Source organism: Tamandua tetradactyla, chromosome 4, assembly GCF_023851605.1.
Source record: "Tamandua tetradactyla isolate mTamTet1 chromosome 4, mTamTet1.pri, whole genome shotgun sequence".
NCBI classification, from domain to species: domain Eukaryota; kingdom Metazoa; phylum Chordata; class Mammalia; order Pilosa; family Myrmecophagidae; genus Tamandua; species Tamandua tetradactyla.
Genome location: NC_135330.1, coordinates 163,294,331 through 163,321,988, shown reverse-complemented (window position 1 = coordinate 163,321,988; position 27,658 = coordinate 163,294,331). Strand labels below are relative to the sequence as shown.

The window sequence follows — 27,658 nt, the reverse complement described above, 5'->3', positions numbered from 1 at the left end:
TTTATCTATCCTTTCACTTTCATCCATTTGCATCCTTGTGTCTAAGATGAGTCTCTTGTAAACAGCATATAGCTGGATTATGTTTGCCCTTCTTTTCAAAACACCCTCCAGTCAGGTTTTTTACTTCCATATTGTGCTCACTTGAAAGTGTTGTGCACCCCAGAAAAGCCATGTCTTTTAATCCCTATTCAATATTGTAGAGTGGAAATCTTTGACTTGATTGTTTCCATGGTGATGTGACACATCCAATTGTGTGTGGGAACTTTTGATTAGGTGGTTTCCATTAGAGATGTGTCTCTGCCCATTCAAGGTGAGTCAATTACTGGAGTCCTATAAGAGGGATCCATTTTGGGAAAAGCTTTAGAACCAGCAGGAGACCCAGACATTTGAAGATACAAAAAGAAAATGCCCCCCTGGGGAAGCTCTCTGAAAACCAGAAGCCAAAGATGCCAGCAGATACCAGCCATGTGCCTTTCCAGCTAACAGAGGCATTCTTGATCCATTGGCCTTTCTTGAGTCACGGTATCTTTCTCCAGATGCCTTAGTTTGGTCATTTTTATGACCTTAGAACTGTAAACTTGTAATATAATAAATTCCCTTTTTAAAAGCCATTCCATCTCTGTATATTGCATTCTGGCAGATTTGACAAACCAAAGCACATACCAATCTGCAAAAACTGCTCTAGTCAAGGTCATCAGTGACTTCCACCTTGTGAAATCTAAAGATCAGTTCTCAGTTCTCATCTTACTTGACCCATCACCAGCACTTGAAAGAGCCAATCTCTCTCTCTTCCTAGAAACTTTACTTGGCTTCCAGGTACCACATTCACCATGTTTTTCTATTCTCCCTGGACACTCTGCAATTCTCCTTTCCTGGGTCTCCTCTCTGACCTCTTAACTTATCAGAAGAGATAGGAATTCATTCAGTATTCTCCAATCTTCAGGCACACTGAAGTTTTCTTCAGATATGGCTATAACAGTTTCAGTAGAAAACCATTAAAATGTCAATCACATATCTTCACAACTGGCAATATGGATTTATCAGTATGTCTAAGTGAGGCTAAGCTGCAATAACAAATAACCCATGAATCTCAGTGGCTTGATACAACAAAAGTTTATTCTTCCCTCCAACATGGCCTAGCAATGAGACCATGCTCAGTCTGAGAGATTCCATCCTGGTACATGTTTCTCTGGCAACCTCCGCAGGGTAATAAAGCATGACAAGTCATATGATGGCTCTTGAAATTCCTCACCAAAAGCCAAACTCATCACTTCTCCTCACATTTTGCCAGCCAAAGTAAGACTTATGGCCACACCAAACCTCTAAAGGGCACAAAAGTACAATCCTACCATTTGCTCAGAAAGGGGAGAAACAGAACAATTCAGTGAACTATATTATTGGTACCTCAATAGGTTTTATATTAAAAACTCTCCAATCTTAAAAGAAAGCATTACCAACTGTTATCCTTTGTATTAAGAGATCACGTTGTCTGGAAGACAATGTGACTAAACCACCAGCGACTTAATCAGTGATCTTTTTACCCCTAACTTAACCAGTAGTCTTTTTACCTTCCACAATTGAAAAAACTTTCAGTTGCTTTGTATGTGTGACCAAATTTGAGGGAGCCCCCACAGTGCTTACATCCTGCCTTTCCATCTCAGCCTTTGGCCAAAAATGCCCATCTCTTCTCTGAATGCAGAGGAGAATTCAGGTAAGGTCCTGCTTGCTAGGTAGGTCCATTTGCTGCTGAGTATTTCTGGCAGGTCCATAGCCACAACCACAGGACCTGAAACTATATGACTATAGGACTTAAAGAGTTCCTTCTTTCCTGTGCTTATGCAAAAAATAAGGGAGGCCAAAGTGTAACCCAGTTTTTCCTTCCCTCTTTCCAACCTTATCTCTACCCGCCCCTCCCCCCCCACACACATACATTCGACTTATATATGTCTCACTAAATGACTCTCTTTCAGGAACTTGTTCTGTAATTTTCCTACCTTTGTCTTCCCCCAGCCCCCAACAAAAATTCTACACATCCCTCAAAGCTCTGCTCAAATGTCATTCTCCAAAACTTTTTTCTAGATTTTACACCACCACCACCTCCAACTTTTGCTGCCATTTGCAATCTTTTCTTCCCCTTCTGATTTTTCATTATATTTTGTTGTTGTTTTTATTCTTCTATTAGGTACTTATAAACTTAATTGTATTTAGTTGTTCTGTATATGTGCCTTTATTCAGCATAACCAACCAACACCTAGTCATCTAATCATCTAGCTTGGTGCCTTCTAGCGTTAATCATCCCCAGCTTTCCCTTCTCTTCTGATCTCACTATGTGTAGTCTTACTACATGTGCTTTCAATAATTTGAATACAAATGCAAGATTTACTTTGGAGAAGCCTATGTCTTAGCATTTAAATACATGATTAAGACATAAATTTTTCTGGGTTCATATCCTGTCCTTCTTGTGCATATCTTGTTGGGTATATAAAGGGCTGAAGGAAGGAGATTATTGAAAACAGAGTATAAAAGAATGTGGCTAGAAGGGACCTGTATGAGTTGGAGTAATCAATCTGAGCTACTAGAACAAACATCCCCCAAATTTCAGTGGCTCAACATAATACAAGGTTATTTTTCTCTCATGTCACAGTCCAAGGCAGGACAAATGACTCCTCTCTATACAGTAACTCAGGATGCAGATGTCATTTGTTGCTAAGTGTCTTTAGATTTTCTGCATTCAGCTGACTGATAAGCAAAGACCCTTCATGGCTCTTGCAGGGTGTTTTACAGCCAAACCTGGAAGCAGTGGGTATTACTTCAGCCCATACTCCCCTGGCCAACACCCCAACCTAATTGCAAGAACTTCAGGGAAATATAATTTACCTATGCACCCAGAAAGAGAAAAGAAAAGAGCATTGGTGAGCTTCTAACTTATTTTTTTCCAAAGAAATAAGAATCTATTTATTCACTTTATAATATCCAGACATTACTTCAAATACTTCTCTAAATAGGAAGCTACACAGCGATGTAAAGGGGGCATACGGAGTGATCCATAACAACACTTAACTCCTATCTCCCTCTATCACCTAGAAAACTGGAATGCTGTCACTCAAAAAAAAAAAAATCAAGAACTGCATAGGGATCCTTTTGTTCTGGCTCCCCTGAATCCAGAGTAGAAGAAATATTCTAGGACAGTTTCTCTCAATCTAACAGAGCATCAGAATCAACATGATTCTTTCTTATGATTTTATGATTTTTTTATGTTCCGGATTTATTGAAAATATTATAGCATAGCAGACAGATTCAAATGACTCCACATGTGTTTTGAAATTCATCCCATCTGTGGGTTGAGTGGTCTGCGGTTGGAAAGACTGCCACAGTTCAAGAGCTTCAGCATTTCCTTAGCGTCAGGATCTACTTTAACTATCTCCTGATCCAGGGCTGAGACCTCAGAAACATGATTATCTTGCTTTTCTCTCCCTTCTCTCACTGGGCCTCTCTGTGTCCACTTCATCAGACTCATGACAGCCTGTTGTAGTGCTGCAAAGCTTCTTGCCGGGAATAATGACAATCTCTTCCCACAGGCACTTGTCTGCATGGAAGTCGTTGCTTAGGCATGCGCAGTATTTCTCAATGGTGAATGGAGCTCTTCTCTTAGCAGTTTTGGTGCGAACATGGTCCGTATTGGGGAGTTGAAGATCTAGACACTCAGCCTCTCCGATCTACCAAATTAGAATTTCCTAAGATTAGAATTCATTTTTAATAACTCATTCCCTCATTTCCTAAGATTTGATCACATCTGTATTTCTGAAAAGTCCCCCTGATGATTCCAATGCACAGTCAGGCTAAACAGTGACTGTTCAAACCCGCAAAAAGAGTCATACAGTCAGGTAATTGCGACATTGTAATGCTAGAAAGCTTTTATGCATTTGTCTTGGCAAATAAATAAACAAATAAACAGAAGCCAAAATATCTTGCCTCTCAATTCAACTTTACAAAAATATTGTATTGATGAAAGTAATATAATGTGAATGAAAGAGAACTGAAGTCAGAAGACCTGAATTTATGGGATTATACAAATTCCCATTTATGTTAACTTAGACAAGTCACTTGTCCTTTTGAGTTTCTGTTTTCGTATCTATAAAATGTCAACACCTTACTTGACCTATCAGCAATCTTTGGTGATTCATTATTCTCACTTCCCAGGAATGCTTTCATCAGTTGGCCTCCAGAATCCCTCTCTCACTTGATTTTCCTCCTACCTCCTTGGACGCTCCTTCCTTTACCACTCCTTTACTAGGCTCTCCTCTTTTCCCAAGCTTTAAACATTAGGATGCTCCAGGGCTCAGCTGCCTCTTCTGTATCTGCACTGACACCCTTGATGATTGTATCAGTTTTCTATTGCCACATAACAAATTACAACAAACTCAGGGGCTTCAAATGACATCCACATATTAGCTCACAGTTCTGCTAATCAGAAGTATGAGCACAGTGTGATTGGGTCCTCTGCTCAGATCTTAAACAATGAAGTTAACCTATCAGCCAGACTGAATTATCTAGAAGTTCTAGGGAAGAATCTGCTTTCAAGCTCAAGCTTACTTAGGTTGTTAGCATAATTCAATTCCATGAGTTTGTAGGACTGAGATCCACATTTTCTTGCTAGCTGGGAGCCACTACAGCTCTTAAAGGCCACCTACATTCCATGCCACATGGCCCCCTTCCTTTAAAGGCATTAATGGAGAATTTCTTGGGTATGCAATCCCTCTGGCTTTTAATGTCTCTTTTCTCATATCTGACCTTTAAACTTAGATTTAAAGGATGCGTATGATTAAGTCAATCTTATCTGCATAATCTCCCTTTTGATTAACTTAAAGTCAACTGATTAGTGACTTTAATTACAACTGCAAAATCTCTTTTGCCATACAATGTAACATAATCATAATCATTTTACTCACAGGTTCCCCTCACATTTAGGAGATTAACCAAGGGTAAGGAACATTGAAAATCACTTTAGAATCATGTGCACCGTAGTAATATCATTTAGTTTTATGGCTTTAAAAATCATCTACCTGCTGATGAGTCTCAGTTTTTTGGTGAGACTATACCTTTCCCCTGATACCGAGATCCTTCTATCTAACTACCTCCTAGACTTTTCCAAGTGGGTGTATTATAGACATCTCAAACATAACAAATATACAACCAAACTCCTGATCTTTCCACCAAGACTTGCTTCTCCCACAATGTTTCTCATCTTAGTCAATGGCAACTCCATTCTTCCAGTTGCTCAGGCTAAAAACCTTGGATTCAGTCCTTGATTTCTCTCTTTCCCTAACACTCCATATTTCAGTCATCAGAAAATCCTCTGGAATCTAGCTTCAAAATAACCTAAGGTCAAAACAATCAAAATCTCTCACCTGAATTATTTTAGCGCTACTCCCTATATTTGGTTTCTATTGTTGTCATCACAAAACACCACACATTTAGCAGCTTAAAACAACCAAATGTTATCTCACAGTTCTGTAGGTCAGAAGTCTCAGGAGCTCAATACTGGGCTCTCAGTTTAGTTACTCACAAGCCTGAAACCAAGGTGTCAATCAGCCTGTTCTCTGATCTAGAAGATCCAGGAGACAATCTCCTTCCAGATTACTTTGCTTGTTGGAAATAGTTCCTTCTCATGGCTTCCATGTGGTCCCCTACAACGACAGAGCAAGTTCCTCTCATGCTTTGAATCTCCCTGAGTCCTCTTTCTGCCACATCTCTCTGACTCCAGTTGAAGAAAACTTCCTGCTTTTCAGGGCTCTTGTGACCATCCAGGTAATCCAGGAAAATCTCACTATTTTAATGTCTCTAACCTTACTTAACTCCGCAAAGTCCCTTTTATCATGCAATGTAGCATATTCATAGGTTCCAAGGATTACAGTGTGGACCTCTTTGGAGGACCATTCTATCTACCAGACTATGAAACTGCTTTCTCTGCTTTCACACTTGCCCCCATCAACCTTGTCTCAACACAGAAGGCAGACCTGTGATGACTTCCCATCTTACCCTGAGTAAAATTCACATCATAATGGTCCACATAGCCCTATCCAATTTAGGTTTCCCACTGCCTCTCCTACCACTCTCCATCTTGCTTATGCCACTCCAGCCCTATAGCCTCCTTATTGCTTCCCAAGCACCAAGCATGCTCCCACTTAAGAGCATCTGCCCTTGTTCTGCCTTTAGCCCCAGGTTCTCAGTGTCTGCCTGGCCCGTTCCCTTATTTCTCCTAAATCAATGCTGAGATGTCACCTTCTCAATGAAGCTTCTCCTGATCACCTCTTTAAATTGCAAACTCCAAACATCCCAGCACTCCTTATTCCCTTTCAGACTTTATTTTTCTCCATATGGAGAAAAATACACTTTTAAATATAGTGTATCTTTTACCTATATTTGTTTACTGTAAGCATTATTAAAGCAAGCACCATAAATGGGGATTTTCTCCATTTTGTTCATTGTTTATCTCCAGCGCTGGGAACAGAGCCTGGCATATAGAAGGTGCCCATAAATATTTGATTAATGATTGAATGCATGAGTGTGAAATGGGGAAAGTGCCCTGCCTTCCATAGAGGAAATGTGCGTTTGGGGGTGGCAGGAAGGGGTTGAATCTGCTCTCTTATGGGGTGCCCCTGTTTCTCAGACGAGACTGTAAGCTCAATGAAGGCCAAGCTGGTGTCAGGACGCTGCACAAAGCAGAGTCTCAGTAATTATTTTCTAAATTATGTTGATGCAGCTGAACTAGAGTCCACAATATATCTCATCTAACCTATGCAACCTATGGTAGACATGGTTTTTTTGCTTTGTTTTAATTTTTACCACTTTAACCAGCCTCATGGAGTTGTTGGTGGGTGAAACGAGATGCTCTAATGTGGAAATATGTTGTGAAGTACCAAATAAAGTATTTCTGGAAAGAAACTTTGGGTTTTCCACTCCACCTTTACATCCCATGCTGTCTTCCCCTCTGCAAGTGTGCTTGTTTTTGAAAGCAGTAATTGTTGGGAAGGTAGCATGTGGCAAGAGTCAGCCAGGACAAGGTTGGTCTTTGACTGGCTGCCTGACTTGGGGTAGTTACATAACCATGCTAACCCTCCATTTCCTGTTCTTTAAAAATAGGGCTAATCATTCCACTTTGTAGGGATATTGTAAGGATTAAATGAGATAACACAGGAGAAAATACTCAGCAGGATGCCTGCTCCTGAGTATATAGGCTACAATATGAGTTTTCTTCCTTCCTTTTATGGGAGTCCAAATCCACATCTACCCTTTAATGTGAGTCTGCTCTTGGGAGCAGTGGAGAATGAAACGACTCTTCCTTAGAATCAGCTTTTGAAGCCAGTTATCATGTTCTCCCTTAATCTTCTCTTTTTAAACTGTAAAAATGCTCAGTTCATTCAACCATGCCTTATGAAAGCTGGTTTGGATTTCTGTGTATTGGTTTGGCAGCACAGCTTTTGAATTGTGGTTCCCAGGAAGGACTTATATTAGAGTATAAGCTCCATGGAGTCAAGGCTTTTAATTTATCTGTTTATTTTCTGATGTTTCCCCAGCAAATAAAAAATTGCCTGACTCATTGTTGGCCGTCAATAAATATTTGTTTATTGAAATAATGAATCTATATGATGTGGTCTTTATCCCCCTGCTCCAGGGCTCATGTTGTTATTAATGCCAGATGTCCCTCTCAAGTCTCTTTGGTTTCTAAGCATAATAAAAATAAAGATATTTTCTTGGACAATATCTAAGGAAGAATGCACAGAAAACTGAGAACCTTAGTCGCCTACCAGAAAGGGAACTGAGGGATAATGCTACAGGTAGGAGGGAGACTTCTCATTGTCTATTCTTTATATTTTTGAATTTTGAACTACAAGACTGTAGTACCTATTTGAAACTTTTTAAAAATAAATTCAAATAAGTGAATGTTTTTCAAGGATAACTTATTGGAATGATACTGGAATAACTCAGTACCAGACAGAGTCTAGGGAAACTGATGCATTCCATGAGAGTCTGAAATCAGAAACTACAACACCATTGGGCTTTCCCCATTTCTCCCTGAAAATGACAGAAAATGGCCAGTTTCCAAGGCTACCTGTCTTCTGTTCAAGCGAATGGTCCACAGTCTATGAAGCCCAATTCCAAATTCCTGGGCAAGAGTATTCAACTGGTCCAGCTTGGATCAGGTGTTGCCCTCCGGGGGAAAGAACACCTCTGTGAGATCGATTAAGGGTGAGAATAAAAGTAGAAGAACAATTTCAAGAATAAAAGAGTTCATTGTAAACCAGGAAAACACCCCAAAAGGGGGACTAATAGCACCTAACCATGTTTTGGAAATCATGTAATACCACTGACCTTTGTTGTGCTTTATTCTACTAAAATACCGGAATCTTTTTTTCCTTACCCAAATATTTTCTTACATGTGCTGGTTTGAAAGGAAGTATGCACCCTGGAAAAGCCATGTTTTAATCAAAATATCATTTCATAAAGGTAGAATAATCTCTATTCAATACTGTAGGTTTGAAACTGTAATGAGATCATCTCCCTGGATGATGTGATTTAGTCAAGAATGGTTGTTAAACTGGATTAGGCGATGACATGTCTCCACCCATTTGGGTGGGTCTTGATTGGTTTATTGGAGTCCTATAAAAGAGGAAATATTTTGGAGAATAAGAGATTCAGAGAGAGCAGAACGATGTACCTATGAGATGCAGACAGTCCACGAGCCAGCAACCTTTGGAGATGAAGAAGGAAAACGTCTCCCGGGGAGCTTCATGAAACCAGAACCCAGGAGAGAAAACTAGCAGATGACAACGACATGTTCACCAGGCGCCTTTCCAGCTGAGAGAGAAGCCCTGACTGTGTTCACCATATGCCTTCTCACTTGAGAGAGAGACCCTGAATTTCATCGGCCTTCTTCAACCAAGGTATCTGTCCCTGGGTGCCTTAGATTGGACATTTCTATAGACTTGTTTTAATTGGGACATTTTCTCAGCCTTAGAACTGTAAATCAGCAACTCATTAAATTACCCCTTTTAAAAGCCATTCCATTTCTGGTGTATTGCATTCCAGCAGCTAGCAAACTAGAACATTACACAAACTTCCCTGAAGCCAAGCCATTTTCCCCTCATATGTAGATAGGTAACTTTTCTGTACCTTATGATAGAACTTTAGATTTTCCATTATGCTCCATGTTGTTTATTTCAGGGTTGTTTTTTTTTTTTCTGTTTAATATCCACAAATTCCTTTGGTGTCTTTATCCATTTCCTAAGAAAATTATACTGAACGTACTAATTTAAAAGCCCTTTGTGCATCTACCAGGAATATTCCTCTGCATAAATTAAAATAAATTAAGTAGCACTCTTTGGACAGGTTTGTTTAACCATCCACTATACCTTATCCAGTACAGAGAAATAAGTATTTGCTTTTTCTGGGACAAGACTCTCATCGCCAGAACTAAATTCATGAAGTCCCTTTAGTCCCTTATGCATGATAACAGTAGTCAACATTTTTTAGCATCTACGATTTGGTAATATATATACAGAATTTCTTTACTCTTTTAATAACCTTCAATAGTTTATAAAATCCATCTCATGCAAATATGAAACCAAAGCCCAGAGATGGTAAGTGACTTGCCCAAGAACGTAGCTGGTCAAGTGGCAGAGTCAACATTCAAACTTTGGTGTAGCTGATTCCAAATCCTGTGCCTTGTTCAATTCTATAGACTGTGTTTAGTCAAAACCAGAAGATCTAAAGTAATAAAGTTTCTTAAAGCGTGACAGACTAAAGACATTCACAAATTCTTTGATGCTCCTTCTATGAAATGTGAGATTAATTCCCTTGAATCTGGCCTTGGCAGATTCAATATGGAATGAGTGAACTATGCCCATCTCCAGGCCCAGGCCATAAGACACTGGCAGCTTCCACTTCTGCCTCTTGGAAGACTCTGGGAGCTTTGAGCTGCCAGTTAGGGAGGCTGATTACTCCGAGCATGCCATATAGGACAGAACATGTGTAGACACCCCCGTTGACAGTCCCAGCTAAACCCAGGCACACAGCCACCCCTGGGAAAGCACCAGAAATGTGAATGAAGCCATTTTGAACCCTCTAGATCTGGCCCATTGTCAGCCAATCTCTAAGTGACCTCTGCTGACACCACATGCACCAGAATAATCACCCAGGTCTTCATGCTTCTTTTATGACTCTATGTCTCCCAAACTTTCTTGCTATAAGCACTTTAAACACCTTGAAATGTTGGAATTTTTTAAAAAATTAATTTGGTTTCTGTTCATATAAAGAGAAAAACAGACCAAAATTAAATAATTACATCTAGAATCTATTCTTTCTCTTTTTTGCCCAAAGTTAAAGGCCTTGGATGGCCTTAGAGAATAAGATAATAAGACCTTTGCAATGTTTTCACTTGCTGTGTTGGCAGAACTCTGTCTATTGCTTTCTGTAGTTACCTTTATGACTTCATTTGAAAATAAGAAAGAATTGCTATTTAGACATGAACACATCAAAATCCCTTAATGAGGGTAGCATTTCAGAATATACAGCTAATTTTTCGAGGTGTCATTCTGTGAATGGAATACAGGTGGGAGGATGGCTGGCAGACTTGATGCTTGCTTAGATACATTGCACATATAACCTTGACACATTCAATGACTTCACCTGTGTCTTTGCTCTCTACCTAACAGATAAATTTCCCAGAGGAAAGAGCTGCAGGCCATTAAGCTTCAAGGTAGTGAGAATCAGAGGGATAGAATCACTCCCCCTCTCCAAATTGTTCTAGTTGGCCTGCACCCTACCCTTCCTGGATGTTCCAAGACTGCAAAAGTAGGGGCAGGTAGGGGGAACGGCATGTGTGTTTCTGTGCTGGGGCATCACTGGAGGCTCTCAGGAAAAGGTCAGCAAGTTCTGACCACATTCTCATATGTAACAATGTTCTAGTTTGCTAGCTGCCAGAATGCTACACACCAGATATGGATTGGCTTTTGATAAAAGGGGATTTATTTTGTTAGTTCTTCAGAATGGCAGCTAACTTTCAACTGAGGTTCTTTCTTATGTGGGAAGGCACAGGGTGGTCTCTGCTGGCCTTCTCTCCAGGCCTCTGGGTTCCAACAACTTTCCCCAGGGTGATTTCTTTCTGCATCTCCAAAGGCCTGGACTGAGCTACAAGTGCTGAGATGAGGTACGCTGAGCTGCTTGGGCTATGCTACCTTGAGCTCTCTTATTTGAGCACCAGCCAATCAAGCCAAACATCATTCATTGCAGCAGGCACACCTCCTAGCTGACTGCGGATGTAATCAGCAGCAGACGATGTTTACGTACCATTGGCTCATGTCTACAGCAACAGAACTAGGTGCCTTCACCTGACCAAGTTGACAACTGAATCTACCACAAGCACTGATCTCTCTTACAGCAGCAGTTAGAGATGTTTTGGGCTAGGACAACTGGCCCCTGCCAAACTTCTCTCCTGCATCCCTTCTTCAGTCTATCCCCTGAACACCCACAGCCTTCCCTCTTCTCTCCAGCAGGCACCTGGAAATCTCTTGCCCATGTTCACTTCCCCCCTCCCAAAATCTGCTTCCAAGAAGCACCTAACAAAACAATTTTTACTGAAGAAAATAGATGACGAGGATAACCCTGCTACTTCATCCAAGGGTGTTTGCATTTTGGCAAGGCATTCAGATGTTTTTCTTAGAGGGAAGATCTAACAGGCATTTTCAGTGATGAGAGAATAGGCAGAAGAGTGAGTGTGGGGCAAATTCCCCTTACTTGTGGGAAATGGTAGAATAGTGTATTAGCTAGGGTTCTCTAGAGAAACAGAATCAGCAAGAGATATCTGTAAATATAAAATTTATAAAAGTGAAAAAAAAAAGATAAGGGGCATGGTGGCTTAGCAGGCAGAGTTCTCATCTGTCATGCTGGAGACCCGGGTTCGATTCCCAGTGCCTACCCATGTGAAAAAAAAAAAAATATATATATATACATGAAAGTGTCTCATGTAACCATGGTTATGTAGAGTCCAAGATCTGTAGGGTAGGCCAAAAGCTGGCAGCTCCAATGAAGGTCCTCAACAAACTCTTAGGAGAGGCTGAAGCAGAAAGAGTGATTGTCTCTTCTAATTCCTCCTTAAAAGCCTTCTGGTAATTAGATTAAACATCACTCATTGCAGAAGACACTCCAACTGTGGATGCCACCAACGTGGTCATGATTTAAGTCCATGAAATGTCCTCATAGCAACAGACAGGCCAGTGCTTGCCTGGCCAGACAGCTGGGCACCACCACTTGGCCAAGTTGACACATGAACCTGACCATGACAAATAGTACAGGAGAATCTTTGTTTTATTGGGAAGCCAGGGACAAATATTCAAGCTTGTGTTCTTTCCCAAGCAGCTGAGACTCAGGCAACAACATCCTGGCTGTCAGATTTCTTAATCTGAGTTTGGACCACGTGATTCCCAGGGACCCTTCTAGTTCTAGGTCCCATGGTTGCATCTCCCATGTCAGAAAGTTTAGAGATGTTCCCCCTAAACATTCTCTTTGCCTCAATAGCAGTCACGCATTTGTTAAACAATTCATACATTCAACATGCATCACTTCACAGAGGAACAAGTCTGTTAAATGTACTCTTCACCTAAATTAGTGCTTGCTTTTAAAACCTAAAAGGCTATTCTATTTAGGTGTCAAAATACATGGTATCTTGGAATATCTGTATCCTTCCTTTCCCCATGAAATTCCTAGGCACACTTATACATTTTAAAAGTTTATATCAGCTAACTAAATTTCACAAAAGCAAGAGACTAAATTTCAAGAAAGAAGGTGGCTATTGAGTTACTGATGTCATAACTTTCAAAAAAGCGTTCTGCACAACTTGCAGATTTTAAAAGCTTTGAAACTATATCCCTGTCCCCTCTTAAACTAATAATGCCACACTGGGCATACATTTTGTGAATGAGTATGTGTTAGGAGTAAAGTCATGATTTTTTTTTGTGCTTTTTTTTGTTTTGTTTTTAATTAAAAAATTTTTTTTAAACATGCCAACATACAACTCGAACATTCTTAACATAGCATTCCATTCTTGGTATATAATCAATAACTCACAATATCATTACATAGTTGTATATTCATCACCATGATGATTTCTTAGAACATTTGCATCAATTCAGAAAAAGAAATAAAAAGAAAAAAGAAAAAAGCTCATATATACCATACCCCTTACCCCCCCATTGACTGCTAGTATTTCCATCTACCTAATATATTTTAGCCTTTGTTTCCCCTATTTTTTTTCTATACCTCTTACCACTCCGTTTCATTAGTCACTAGCATTTAAATCTACTAAATTTATTTTAACATTTGTTCCCCTATTATTTATTTATTTTTAATCCATATGTTTTACTCATCTGTCCATGCCGTAGATAAAAGGAGCATCAGACACAAGGTTTTCACAATCACACAGTCACACTGCTAAAGCTATATCATTACATAATCATCTTCAAGAAACATGGCTACTACAACACAGCTCTACATTTTCAAGGACTTCCCTCCAGCCTCTCCAATATAACTTAAATAAAAAGGTGATATCTATATAATGCATAAGAATAACCTCCAGGATAACCTCTCAACTCTGTTTGAAATCTCTCAGCCATTGACACTTTATTTTGTCTCATCTCTCTCTTCCCGCTTTTGGTCGAAAAAATTTTCTCATTCCCTTGATGCTGAGTCCCAGGTTTACATCCCTGGGAATCATGTCCCATGTAGAGAGGGGGAGGGCAGTGAATTTTCTTGTTGTGTTGGCTGAGAGAGAGGCCACATCTGAGCAACAAAAGAGGTTTTCTGGGGGTGACTCTTAGGCCTAATTTTAAGTAGGCTTAGCCTATTCTTTATGGAGATAAGTTTCAGATGAACAAACCCCAAGACTGACGGTTCAGCTATTGCTTTGGTTGTCCCCACTGCTTGTGAGACTATCAGGAATTCTCCATATGGGGAAGTTGAATTTTCCCCCTTTCTCACCATTCCTCCTAGGGGACTTTGCAAATCCTTTTTTATTCACTATTTAAATCGCTCTGCGATTTATCAGGGCATCACTCTGGACAAACCTACAAAATCTCATGCCCTACTTAAGGTTCCATGTACTTATGGTGTTCAATTAAACTGCCCACATAAGTTACATTAGGAAATGCACTAGTGAAAAAATAAATTTTGTATCAAATGAGCATTTTTTGCATTAGTCTCACACATAAGTTAAAGTTTTAAAATATGAATTACCATCTATTTTCAACACCCTGCAATATTGACATTCTTTTGTTTGTCCTCATGCAAAAAATTTTTTAAATTTCTACATTTAGTCACTATCAATGTACACTCTAGGTATTCCTAGATTATACCATCTCAGTCTTTATCATCTATCTTTCCTTCTGATTTCATTTGTGCCCCCAGCTCTCCTTCCTCTATCATTCTCACATTCAGCTTCATTCAGTGTACTAACATCATTGTATTACAGTTAGGTAGTATTGTGTTATCCATTTCTGAATTTTTACAATCAGTCCTGTTGCACAATCTGTATCCCTTCAGCTCCAATTACCCAATATCTACCCTATCTCTGTCTTGTGATGGTCGCTGTTCTTAACTGAAATTCTCCAAGTTTATTCACTAATGTTAGATCATATCAGTGAGACCATACAGTATTTTTCCTTTTGTTTCTGACTAATCTCACTCAGCATAATGTCCTCAAGGTCAATCCATGTTGTTACATACTTCATATTTTATTCTGTCTTACAGCTGCATAATATTCCATCATATGTATATACCACAGCTTGTTTAGCCACTAGTCTGTTGATGGACATTTGGGCTCTTTCCATCTCATGGCAATTGTAAATAATGTTGCTATAAACATTGGTGTGCAAATGTCCATTTGTGTCCTTTCCTTTACGTCCTCTAAGTAGCTACCTAGCAGTGGTATTGCTGGGTCATATGGCAATTCTATACTTAGCTTCCTGCCTTCCATATTGGTTGTACCATTTTACATTCCCACCAACAGTGGATAAGTGTGGCTCTTTCTCCACATCCTCTCCAGCACTTGTCATTTTCTGTTCTATTGATAATGGCCATTCTGGTGTGTGTGAGATGATATCACATTGTGGTTTTGATTTGCATTTCCCTAACAGCCAGGGAAGTTGAGCATCTTTTCATGTGCCTTTTGGCCATTTGTATTTCCTCTTCTGAGAAGTGTCTGTTCATGTCTTTTGCCCATTTTATAATTGGGTTGTCTTTTTGTTGTTGAGTTGAATACATTTTTCTGAATATGTTCTCAATATATATTCTGACTATCAGAACTTTATCTGATATATCATTTCCAAATACTGTCTCCCATTGTGTAGGCAGTATTTTTACTTTCTTGACAAAGTTCTTTGATGCACAAAAGTGTTTAATTTTGAGGAGCATTTATTTATTTCTTTTGTCAATGCTCCTGCTTTGGGTGTAAGATCTAGAAAACCACCTCCTATTATAAGCTTTATAAGATATTTACCTACATTCTCTTCTAAAAGTTTTATGGTCTTTGATGTAATAATGTTTGGGTCTTTGATCCAGTTTGAGTTGATTTTTGTGTAGGGTGTGAGATATGGATCCTCTTTCATTCTTTTACATGTGGATATCCAGTTTTCTAGGCATCATTTATTGAAGAGACTGTCCTGTCCCAAGTGAGTTGGCTTGACTGCCTTATCAAAGACCAATTGTCCATAGATGAGAGGGTCTACATCTGAACAATCTATTTGATTCCATTGCCCAGTATATCTATCTTTATGCCAGTACCATGCTGTTCTGACCACTGTAGCTTCATAATATGCCTTCAAGTCAGGTAGTGTGAGGCTTCTGACTTCATTTTTCTTTCTCAGGATATTTTTAGCTATTCAGGGCATCCCGCCCTTCCAGATAAATTTGGTTATTGGTTTTCTGAAAAGTAAGTTTTTAGGATTTTAATTGGTATTGAATCAAGTCTGTAAATCAATTTAGGTAGAATTGACATGTTAAGTATCTTTAGTCTTCCAATTCATGAACATGGTATGCCCTTCCATTTATTTAGGTCTTCTGTGATTTCTTTTAGCAATTTCTTGTAGTTTTCTTTGTATAGGTCTTTTGTATCCTTAGTTACATTTATTCCTAAATATTTTATTCTTTTGGTTGCAATTGTAAATGAATTTTCTTCTGATTCCCCCCTCAGATTGTTCATTACTCGTGTATAGAAACAGTACAGATTTTTGAGTGTTGATCTTGTAACCTGCCACTTTGCTGTACTGGTTTATTAGGTCTAGTAGTTTTGATGTGGATATATCAGTGTTTTCGACATATAGTATCATATAATCTGCAAGCAGTGAGAGTTTTACTTCTTCCTTTCCAATTCTGATGCCTTGTATTACTTTTTCTTGTCTAATTGCTCTGGCTAGAACTTTCAACACAGTGTCAAATAACAATGGTGAAAGTGGACATCCTTGTCTTGTTCCTAATCTTAGAGGGAAAGTTTCCAGTTTTTCCCCATTGAGGATGATGTTAGCTGTGGGTTTTTCATATATTTTCTTTATCATGTTGAGGAAGTTCCCTTTTATTCCTATCCTTTGAGGTGTTTTCAACAAGAAAGGATGTTAAATTTGTCAAATGCTTTTTCTGCATCAATTGACATGATCATGTGGTTTTTCTGCTTTGATTTGTGGATATGGTGTATTACATTAATTGATGTTCTTATGTTGAACCATCCTTGCATACCTGGGGTGAATCCTATTTGGTCATGGTGTATAATTCTTTTGGTGTGGTACTGGATTCGATTTGCAAGGATTTTTGCATCTATATTCATTAGAGAGATTGATCTATAATTTTCTTTTCTTGAAATATATTTGTCTGGCTTTGGTATGAGGGTGATGTTGGCTTCATAGAATGAGTTAGGTAGCCTTCCCTCCTCTTCAAATTTTTTGAAGAGTTAGAGCAGGATTGGTACTAATTCTTTCTTGAATGTTTGGTAGAATTCACATGTGAAGCCATTTGGGCCTGGACTTTTCTTTTTGGGGAGCTTCTTAATGACTGATTCAATTTCTTTACTTGTGATTGGTTTCTTGAGGTCGTCTATTTCTTCTCAAGTCAATGTTGGTGGTTCATGCCTTTCTAGGAAGTTGTCCATTTCATCTACATTGTCAAGTTTATTGGCATAAACTTGTTCATAGTATCCTCTCATTACCTCATTTATTTCTGCTGGGACAGTGGTTTATGTCTCCTCTTCAATTTCTGATTTTATCAATTTGCATTCTCTCTCTTCTTCTTGTCAACCTTGTTAAGGGTCCATCAAGCTTATTGATTTTCTCGTAGAACCAACTTCTGGTTTTGCTGAGTTTCTTGATTGTTTTCATGTTCTCAACTTCATTTATTTCTGCTCTAATCTTTGTTATTTCTCTCCTTTTGCTTGCTTTGGGGTTAGTTTGCTGTTCTTTCTCTAGTTCTTCCAAGTGGACAGTTAATTCCTCGATTTTTGCTCCTTCTTCTTTTTTGATATAGACATTTAGGGCAATACACTTCCCTCTTAGCACTGCCTTTGCTGCATCCCATAAATTTTGATGTGCTGTGTTTTCATTTTCATTTGCCTCAAGATATGTACTGATTTCTCTTAATTTCTTCCTTGACCCACTGGTTGTTTAAGAATGTGTGTTGAGCCTCCATTTATTTGTGAATTTTCTGGCCCTCTGCCTATTATTAATTTCCAACTTCATTCCTTTATGATCTGAGACAGTGTTTTGTATGATTTCAATCTTTTAAAATTTATTGAGACTTGCTTTGTGACCCAGCATATGGTCTATCTTTGAGAACGATCCATGAGCACTTGAGAAAAAGGTGTATCCTGCTGTTGTGTAATGTTCTATAAATGTATGTCAAATCCAGCTCATTGATTGTGTTATTGAAATTTTGTTTCTTTGTTGATCCTCTGTCTAGATGTTCTGCCCATTGATGACAGTGGGGAATTGAAGTCTCCAACTATTATGGTAGATGGGTCTGTTTCTCTTTTCAGTGTTTGCCTAATGTATTTGGGAGCACACTGGCTCAGTGCATAAGTATTTATGATTGTTATGTCTTCTTTTTGAATTGTTCTTTTTATTAATACAGAGTGTCCTTCTTTGTCTCTTTTGTTTTACATTTGAAGTCTAATTTGCTTGGATATTAGTATAGCTACTCCTGATTGTTGTTTGCGTGAAATATCTTTTCCCAACCTTTCACTTTCAACCTATGTTTATCCTTGCGTCTAAGACATGTCTCCTGTAGACAGCATATTGATGAGTCCTGTTTTGTAATCCATTCTGCCTGTCTATGTCTTTTGATTGGGGAGTTTAATCCATTAACATTTAGTGTTATTACTGCAAGGGCAGTACTTTCTTCTAGTATTTTGCCTTTTGGTTTTTATATGTGATATCTAATTTTTCTTCTTTTTACCTTTACTGATAGTCTTCATTTCTACACTCTTCTCCACACTTCTATCTCCTGTCTTTTCCTATCTGTCTCTACTGCTCCCTTTAGCATTTCTTATAGAGCTGGTCTCTTGGTCACAAATTCTTTCAGTGATTTTTTGACTGAAAATGTTTTAATTTCCCCCTCATTTTTGAAGGACAATTTTGCTGGATATAGAATTCTTGGTTGGCAGTTTTTTCTCTTTTAGTATTTTAAACATATTACACCACTGTCTTCTAGCCTTCATGGTTTCTGCTGAGAAATCTATGCGTAGTCTTATTGGGCTTCCCTTGTATGTGATGGATTGCTTTTCTCTTGCTGCTTTCAAGACTCTCTCTTTCTCTTTGACCTCTGACATTCTGATTAGTAAGTGTCTTGGAGTATGTCTATTTGGATCTATTCTGTTTGGGGTACTTTGCACTTCTTGGATCTGTAATTTTAAGCCTTTCAAAAGAGTTGGGAAATTTTCAGTGATAATTTCCTCCATTAGTTTTTCTCCTCTTCCCTTCTCTTCTCCTTCTGGGACACCCACAACACATATATTCATGTGCTTCATGTTGTCATTCACTTCCCTGAGTCTGTTCTCATATTTTTCCATTCTTTTCCCATATTTTCTTTTTTTGGGGGGGTGCATGGTCTGAGAATTGAACCCAGGTCTCTCGCATGAAAGGTGGGCATTCTAACCTCTGAACTACCCATTCACACCCTATATTTTCTTTTGCTTGTTGGATTTCAGATGTCCTATCCTCCAGTTCACTAATCCTATCTTCTGCTTCTTGAAATCTAACACCGTAGGTTTCCACTGTTTTTAAATCTCTTCTGCTGTGCCTTTCATTCCCATAAGTTCTGTGAGTTTTTTTTTCAAACTTTCAATTTTTTCTTTTTATTTGTCTCTTGCCTTCTTTGTATCCTCCCTCAATACATTGATTTGATTTTTGATGAGGTTTTCCATGTCTGTTCAAACATTCTGAATTGTTTCAACTCCTGTATCTCATTTGAATTATTTTTTTGTTCCTTTGACGGGGCCATTTCTGCAATTTTCCTAGTATGATTCATTACTTTTTGCTGGCATCTAGGCATCTAATTTCCTTAATTAGTTTGTTCTGGAGATTGTTTTCACTTTTTTCACCTAGGATTTTCTTGCTGAATGACTTTGTTGTCTCTCTGTTCTTTGAATTTCATTCAGCTTATCTTAGGTCTTGTTTAACAGATCAGAATTTTTCAGTTCTTGTTTCTTGCCTTACCTGTACGGTGACTTTTATCCCCCTTAGGAGGGTCTACTTAGATATTATAGACCCCAGTCAGATTTTCCCAGACAAAACTGGCCTCCTTTCAGGAGGAAAGAGTCACCTGCATCAGTTTTCCCTGAGGGTGAGACCCAGCAGATTGAAAGGCTTTCCTGTGAAGCCTCTGGACTCTGTGTTTTTCCTATCCTGCCTGGTATGTGGTGCTTGTCTGCCTGCTGGTCCCACCAGCATAAGGTGATGTGGTACCTTTAACTTCAGCAGACTCTTCCTGCTGGGGGCATGGTTGAGACAGAGGAGAGGTTGTAGGCTGGTTTTAATCACTTCGGTTTTTCAGGCTCTGGGGTCTGAATTCCTTGATGGAGGGATTCCACCTGAGCTTGGCCCTACCCCTTTCCTGGGGAAGGCACAGGCTCCAGACAAACACTCAAAACATGCTTAATTCTGCCCATGCCTGGGGCAGTTGAGGCCTGAGAAACCCTGCAGCTGTATCCAAAGAGCAGTCAAGCCGTAGAAACACAGCCACAAAACAGAAAAGAAAAAAAAATCCTTTTGAAAGCAGGACCCCCGTTCCTCAGGTTTGTCAATCAAGAGCTTAAGTTGTTACGGTACTTTGTGTATCTCCAGGTCCTATGTGCCCCCTCCTTTCCTTCAGGGCCCAGACCTTTTCAAGTAGTTTGTGCTGTCTGATCCAAAAGACCTCTGTTTATTGTTTTTCTCTTTTTCTGTCAGCCCTGCACCCACTGCACTGGGGCAAAAACCAACAACCTCAGCTTTTACTCGAGGTTCAGCTGAGCTGGGGGCCTACTTTTAGTAGTCAGAATTTGTGAATTAATTCCACAATTGGAATTTGGTTGCACTCAGACCCTCCTTTTCCTTTCCCCTCTGGGAAGCAGCCTGTGGGGAAGGGGTGCCGGCCACCATGGCTTAGGGAACTCATGGTTCTGGGGGAGCGTGCAGCTGGTCCAGACTGGGGTACGCTGTGTGTCCGGTCACTGACGTGGCCCCAGCAGTTCTGTACTATTCCTGGCTATTTACTAGCTGCTCTGGAGGACAAACTAAATCCCACACCCTGCTATGCGCCATCTTGGCTCCTAAACCATGTTTCTTTACTTCAGTAAGAAATCATTTAATGGACAGTTTTACATTTCACTGAACAGGATGTAAAATAGTGCTAAGACTGTTTATATAGCCTGATTCTATATTTTGGTATCAAACTGCTAATCCCTGACTGATATAAGGTTCTTACTATATTCTTGTGACAATTAAATAATATTAAAAGGAGTGATTCTAAAAATATGAACTGTCATGTAAAAATGTCTGTGTTTGAAAACGAACTTTTGAATAATATGATGATAGGCAGGTATTCAGTGTAAGGGTATTCTTTTTTTTTTATTAAAAAAAGAAATTAACACAACATTTAGAAATCATTCCATTCTACACATGCACTCAGTAATTCTAAGTATCATCACATAGATGTATGATCATCATTTCTTAGTACATTTGCATCGATTTAGGAAAAGAACTAGCAAAACAGCAGAAAAAGATATAGAATGTTAATATAGAGAAGAGAATTAAAATAATAATACTAATAAAAAAATATATATATAAAGGAAAAAGAAAAAAACAAAAACAAAAGATACAATCACACAAACAAACAAACAAAAAACCATATTTCAGGTGCAGCTTCATTCAGTGTTCCAACCTAGTTACATTACACTTAGGTATTATTATGCTGTCCATTTTTGAGTTTTTGTATCTAGTCCTGTTGCACAGTCTGTATCCCTTCAGCTCCAATTACCCATTATCTTACCCTGTTTCTAACTCCTGCTGGTCTCTGTTACCAATGATATATTCCAAGCTGATTCTCGAATGTCGGTTCACATCAGTGGGACCATACAGCATTTGTCCTTTAGTTTTTGGCTAGACTCACTCAGCATAATGTTCTCTAGGTCCATCCATGTTATTACATGCTTCATAAGTTTAGTCTGTCTTAAAGCTGCATAATATTCCATCGTAGGTATACGCCACAGTTTGTTTAGCCACTCGTCTGTTGATGGACATTTTGGCTGTTTCCATCTCTTTGCAATTGTAGATAATGCTGCTATAAACACTGCTGTGCAAATGTCCGTCTGTGTCTTTGCCCTTAAGTCCTTTGAGTAGATACCCAGCAGTGGTATTGCTGGGTCGTAATCCATTCTGCCATTCTATGTCTTTTGATTGGGAAATTCAGTCCATTAACTTTTAGTGTTATTACTGTTTGGATAATATTTTCCTCTACCATTTTGGCTTTTGTATTATATATATCATATCTGATTTTCCTTCTTTCTACACTTTACTCCATACCTCTCTCTTCTGTCTTTTCGTATCTGACTCTAGTGCTCCCTTTAGTATTTCTTGCAGAGCTGGTCTCTTGGTCACAAATTCTCTCAGTGACTTTTTGTCTATAAATGTTTTAATTTCTCCTTCATTTTTGAAGGACAATTTTGCTGGATATAGGAGTCTTGGTTGGCAGTTTTTCTCTTTTAGTAATTTAAATATATCATCCCACTGTCTTCTAGCTTCCATGGTTTCTGCTGAGAAATCTACACATAGTCTTATTGGGTTTCCCTTGTATGTGACAGATTGTTTTTCTCTTGCTGCTTTCAATCTCTTTCTCTTTGACCTCTGACATTCTAACTAGTAAGTGTCTTGGAGAACGCCTATTTGGGTCTATTCTCTTTGGGGTGTGCTGCACTTCTTGGATCTGTAAATTTAGGTCTTTCATAAGAGTTGGGAAATTTTCAGTGATAATTTCTTCCATTAGTTTTTCTCCTCCCTTTCCCTTCTCTTCTCCTTCTGGGACACCCACAACACGTATATTTGTGCGCTTCATATTGTCATTCAGTTCCCTGATCCCCTGCTCAAGTTTTTCCATTCTTTTCCCTATAGTTTCTGTTTCTTTTTGGGATTCAGATGTTCCATCCTCCAGTTCACTAACTGTAGCTTCTGTCTCTTTAGATCTACCATTGTAGGTATCCATTGTTTTTTCCATTTTTTCTTCTTTGTCCTTCACTCCCATAAGTTCTGTGATTTGTTTTTTCAGATTTTCTATTTCTTCTTTTTGTTCAGCCCATGTCTTCTTCATGTCCTCCCTCAATTTATTGATTTGGTTTTTGAAGAGTTTTTCCATTTCTGATCGTATATTCAGCATTAGTTGTCTCAGCTCCTGTATCTCATTTGAACTATTGGTTTGTTCCTTTGACTGGGCCATATCTTCAATTTTCCGAGCATCATCCATTATTTTCTGCTGGTGTCTGGGCATTTGATCAGATTTCTCTGGGTGTGGGACCCAGCTGGTTGAAAGGTTTTTCTGTGAAATCTCTGGGCTCTGTTTTTCTTTTCCTGCCCAGTAGGTGGCGCTCGTGGTGCTCGTCTGTCTGCGGGGCCCACCAGTAAAAGATGCTGTGGCTCCTTTAACTCGCCAATCCGAATCTCGCAGTCGGCCCGGGAAACCGCGCGTGGAGGCGGGGGCTGCTGGCCGCCGCGGCTTGGGGGAGTGCCGGTCCAAATTGCCCGGCTGGCCCGAGACTCCAAGCGTGCCGGGAGGGCCCCGCTATCCAATGTTCCCAGTCAGACCGGGGAGCCACGTGCATGGAGGGGACCCCAGTTGCCAGCCGCCCCGGCCGAGAAAACGCGCGCCCCTCGGGTATCTCACCGCAGCGGATTCCCCCTGCCCGTTCAGCCGTTCCAGAATGGGGTACGCTGTCTTTTTGGTCTCTGTCGTGACTCCGGGAGCTGTTTCGTATTGTTTCTGTTTCTTTAGTTGCTTTTCTGGAGGAGGAACTAAGACCCGCGCGTCTTACTAAGCCGCCATCTTCTCCGGAAGTCCAGTGTAAGGGTATTCTTAATACTGAACACTACACAAAGATCTAGGTCTTGATTTTTGACCCAAATTAGCCACTTCAAAGGTCTGCTAGTGTTAGATGGGGGGAAAAAAAGCCCTTTATACTTTTTCTTCCATTTTGAAATTCAGACATTTGAATGAATGAAAGAAGACATTAGTTGAATTATTTCGGATTTCTTTTATAATTAGCAAATCTGTATCTGTGAAAAATCTTACTTTGCTAATATGTTTGTTTTGAGAACTGCATACTTTAAAATTCTGAAGGGGCAGAGGCTGGCCACATACAGTCACAAAGCTCAGGCAATGAGAATTTTTATTTGTACGCAAATAGAAAATATTTGTATTTTCTAGCAAATGTGTATTGCTTTTGGATTATTTAATATTGTATTTGCCTGAAAAAATGTTAACAAAGTTAATATTACAAGCAAAAAAGATAATGCTTGCTTCTGTCATTAAACAAAACAAAATAAAACAAACTGGTTGCTTCAACTTTTACAAGTTCTTCTTTAGTTCTAATAATCCACTTGTGGAGTGCTTTCATACCATGCTTCCTCATTCTTCAGGGTTCTATAGACATAATGGGAATTATTAGTCTCCCAAGAGTTCTGATTTTTCCAGTGTTGAGGTCCCTGGCTGCAGGGAAAGATTCTCAGTTAGACCAGAGATGGTGTGGAAATGTCATGACATTTTCATCTTGGCATAATTTCTCCTAAAGATAAAAGTCAAAACTTGATCAAAGGTCAAAAATTGGAAAGAACTCTGGGATAAATGCAAATAATCCTGGACCAAAAACTCACAGTGGGAAACCCAAGGACCACACATGCTTAGCGTAACAGAGTAGCTCTCACCCGGGCCAATTTTTCTCCCCAGGGGACATTTGGTTATGTCTGGAGACATTTTGGGGTTGTTTACTGGCATCTTATGGGCAGACGTCAAGGATGCTGCCAAACATCCTACAATGCACAGGCAACCTCCCACCCCCAACACATACACACACACAAATTATCCAGCTCAAAACATAAATAGCACTAAGATTGAGAAGCCCTGGTATAACAGAATACAAAAGACAACTCTTCCTTTCTTTGGTTTTTCCACATTTTTAACAGGATTTGGTGAAAACTATTTGGTCCCTGTATTAGAGTTCCCTAGAAAAACAGAACCAACAGCAGATATCTGTAAATATGAGTTTTATAAAAGTGTCTCATGCAACCATGGGGATGCAAGAGTTCAAAAGCTGTAGGACAAGCCATGAGGTGGGAAATTCTGATGAAGTTCCTCGACAAACTCTACAGGAGAGGCTTGCTGGCTGAAGAAGTGAAAATTCTCTGTTCTCCCTTAAAAGCATTCAGCTGAATGGATTAAGTCCAGCTGATTGGATTCTCTCATGGTAGAAGACGCATCCTTAGTTGATTGTAGATGTAATCGGTCACAGATGCAATCAACTGACTGATGATTTAATAAGCTGTTGCAGTAACAGGCCAGTGCTTGCCTGACCAGACAACTGGGCATCATCACCTGGTTAAGTTGACACCTGAACCTAACCATCACAGTTCCTATTTGAGCCTCCAGGTGATAGTAGGGATTGGTTCAGATGTCTATACTCCCACTAAAAAGCAGCACTTGAAATTCCAGTTGTGACTGGAATAAACTTGGCCAGAGCCCAGAGAAATGAAAAATATCTTTCCCAGAGTGTCTGAGAGATGGTATCTACCTCTGATTCCAGGTAGGAGAAACTTGTACATAAGCAATGAAATGATCAGTCACTTCAGATAAGTTTCCTAGTACTAGCTCTCTGATTCCAAGGTGATAGCCTATGCATAACAACTCCAGTGGCCGACTGCTTTGAAATCTGCCCATGTACACAGGGTCTCCTCCTGGAGCCATCATGCACTTGTCACACATTTGGACTTGACATTCTTGGACATTTGGGGTTTCACATCCCCCAAAGCCTAGGTGTTAATTAGCTCTGAAGTCTTATGCCTCTCTCTACTGTCCAAATTCACCAGTTGTGTCCTCAAAGTCAAGGCACTGTCCACAAGGAGTAATGACAATAATTTCCTCTGTCCTTGAGCTGTAGGGTCAGTACCACACCCTGTTACTGGTACAGCCTACTCTTGTCACACAGCAAAATTTGAGTCCTTTAAGGCATTTGCTCACTGCTTAATTCCTTAAATGCTTACCAGAAGAGTTTTACCGGGAGAGAAGCTTTATATTAGGTGAGAAATTAAAGTTTTAATATTAGGTGAGACTAGATTTTTTAATACAAAAAGGTAAGCATGTTAACAATACCTGATTGTGACTGGAAAAAATTGGAACTGCCAAAGAAAGGAAAGCCAACTAAGAGACACCGACATTTAATAGTAAAAAGAGTGAAGACACTTTTTCTACTTGCATCCCAACAAAATTCAGTTCATTCCACAAATTATCTTTTTTCTTCAGAAAAGAAATTTAAAATATTTGAATTGTCCTTAAAGTTGAGAACACAGAGAAGAAAATCTTAATAAGTAAGATGAATTCTAATATACATTAAAAATTAAATGTTGGTTTGGGCCACTTCAAGTGAAAGTGTAGTAGAAAAAAGATAAGAAAGGGAGAGAGAGCAGAGGTGAAAGAAGGAATAGGAAAGAAAGACAAGCTGAGATAGAACCAACAAGAGATATATAAAGAAAGTTAAGGCAGAGAGAGGTAGAGATGGAGGAAGAGAAAGAATGTGCAAGGGAAGAGGCAGGAGGTAGAACTTGGAAGAAAAATGTACCAAGAGGCATAGAAGTAGGTTCACTTGAGTTTTGGCCTTGGGAAGGTTATAACTTATGCTTCCACCCTTCACTTGTTTACTGAATTTTTAACCATTATTCACAGTTAAGTTAAAAATTAAAATTAAAATGTTATAGTTTCACTGTGAGTGGAATAATTACAGCAGTCAAACAGGATGAAAACTATTCTCCATGTTGTAGCTGTCAATAGCCAGAGAAGTAGTTCCTCAAGGGCTGGTGGAACGAAGAATAATTCCATCCCTCAACCATGGTTTATACCTGTGTCTGGATGTTCTTTTGCTTCCTGGCCTCCTGGGGCCAAGGGAGGGGGTGGGAAAGTGGTTTGAAGGCTTCCCATTAAATGTTGGCATTGCTCTGTGGATGCAGTGCCTTCTCCTTCTCTCCTGGTCTTCCTCACAGAAGGACCAGTTCCTTGATGGGTGAAAAGCATTCCTTTTTTTACCCAGATACACTTTGCTTGCACCAGAAATTTTATTTATAAATGTTTATTTTGTGCCTAACAAGTAAATCCCTAACTGCTAATGTTTACTGAGTTTCTCTGCTGAGGGCTGCATGCAGATCCTCACCAAATCTTCACAACAACCTGATGAGGTAGGTAAACTATTAGTACAGAAATGTCATCCCACTGGCAGAGCTACAAGCATATCAACATTATGTGTCTATACTCTTTTTCCTGATACAAAAGGAGAAGTGCCCTTCAATCTTCAAGACCAACCTCTCTGCTTGATCCCTGCAACCCAACCCTTCTTGCCTTCCCAAGGACTTTATTCCCTTTAAAGCCTGCATTGTCATGAGTATCTCCTTCTCCATTGTTTTGTTCCCAACAGGATCCAAACACATTCTGGTATTTCACATCCCAAAACTAGACCCAAGGGTCAGCCAGTTCACATCAATATGGCCTAGTAGCCAAAGTGTCCTTTCTTTTGAGTGAATGTCCAATCTAATTGGTCAATACTCTTGATATTCCAGTTGCCAAATATTTTCATATCACTCCTCTGCAAAACTTGCCTTTGACCACACATATCCTCTAGCAAATGCCCCATTTATCTGCTTCTCTTTACACAAGGCTGCCACAAATGACTGTGCAAGTTATGCCTTATAAATATGGTGCTTCCAGAAGGACCCTAAAGAGTTAACTATATTTCCTACCTTTGCTTCCTCCCATTCTGCCCTTTTTTTGAACCCAGGGCTGATTTAACACAAAGTTAGTGAAGCTGAACCTCAGAACCCCTCTCTTGCACAGGTTTCTT

General features: G+C 39.4%; 1 pseudogene; it reads right to left on the bottom strand.

The window, feature by feature from the left end:
* Nucleotides 1-3,233: 3,233 nt before the first annotated feature.
* The window catches only part of LOC143680548 (small ribosomal subunit protein eS17 pseudogene), a 32,772-nt pseudogene continuing 8,347 nt past the window's right edge, over nt 3,234-27,658 (bottom strand).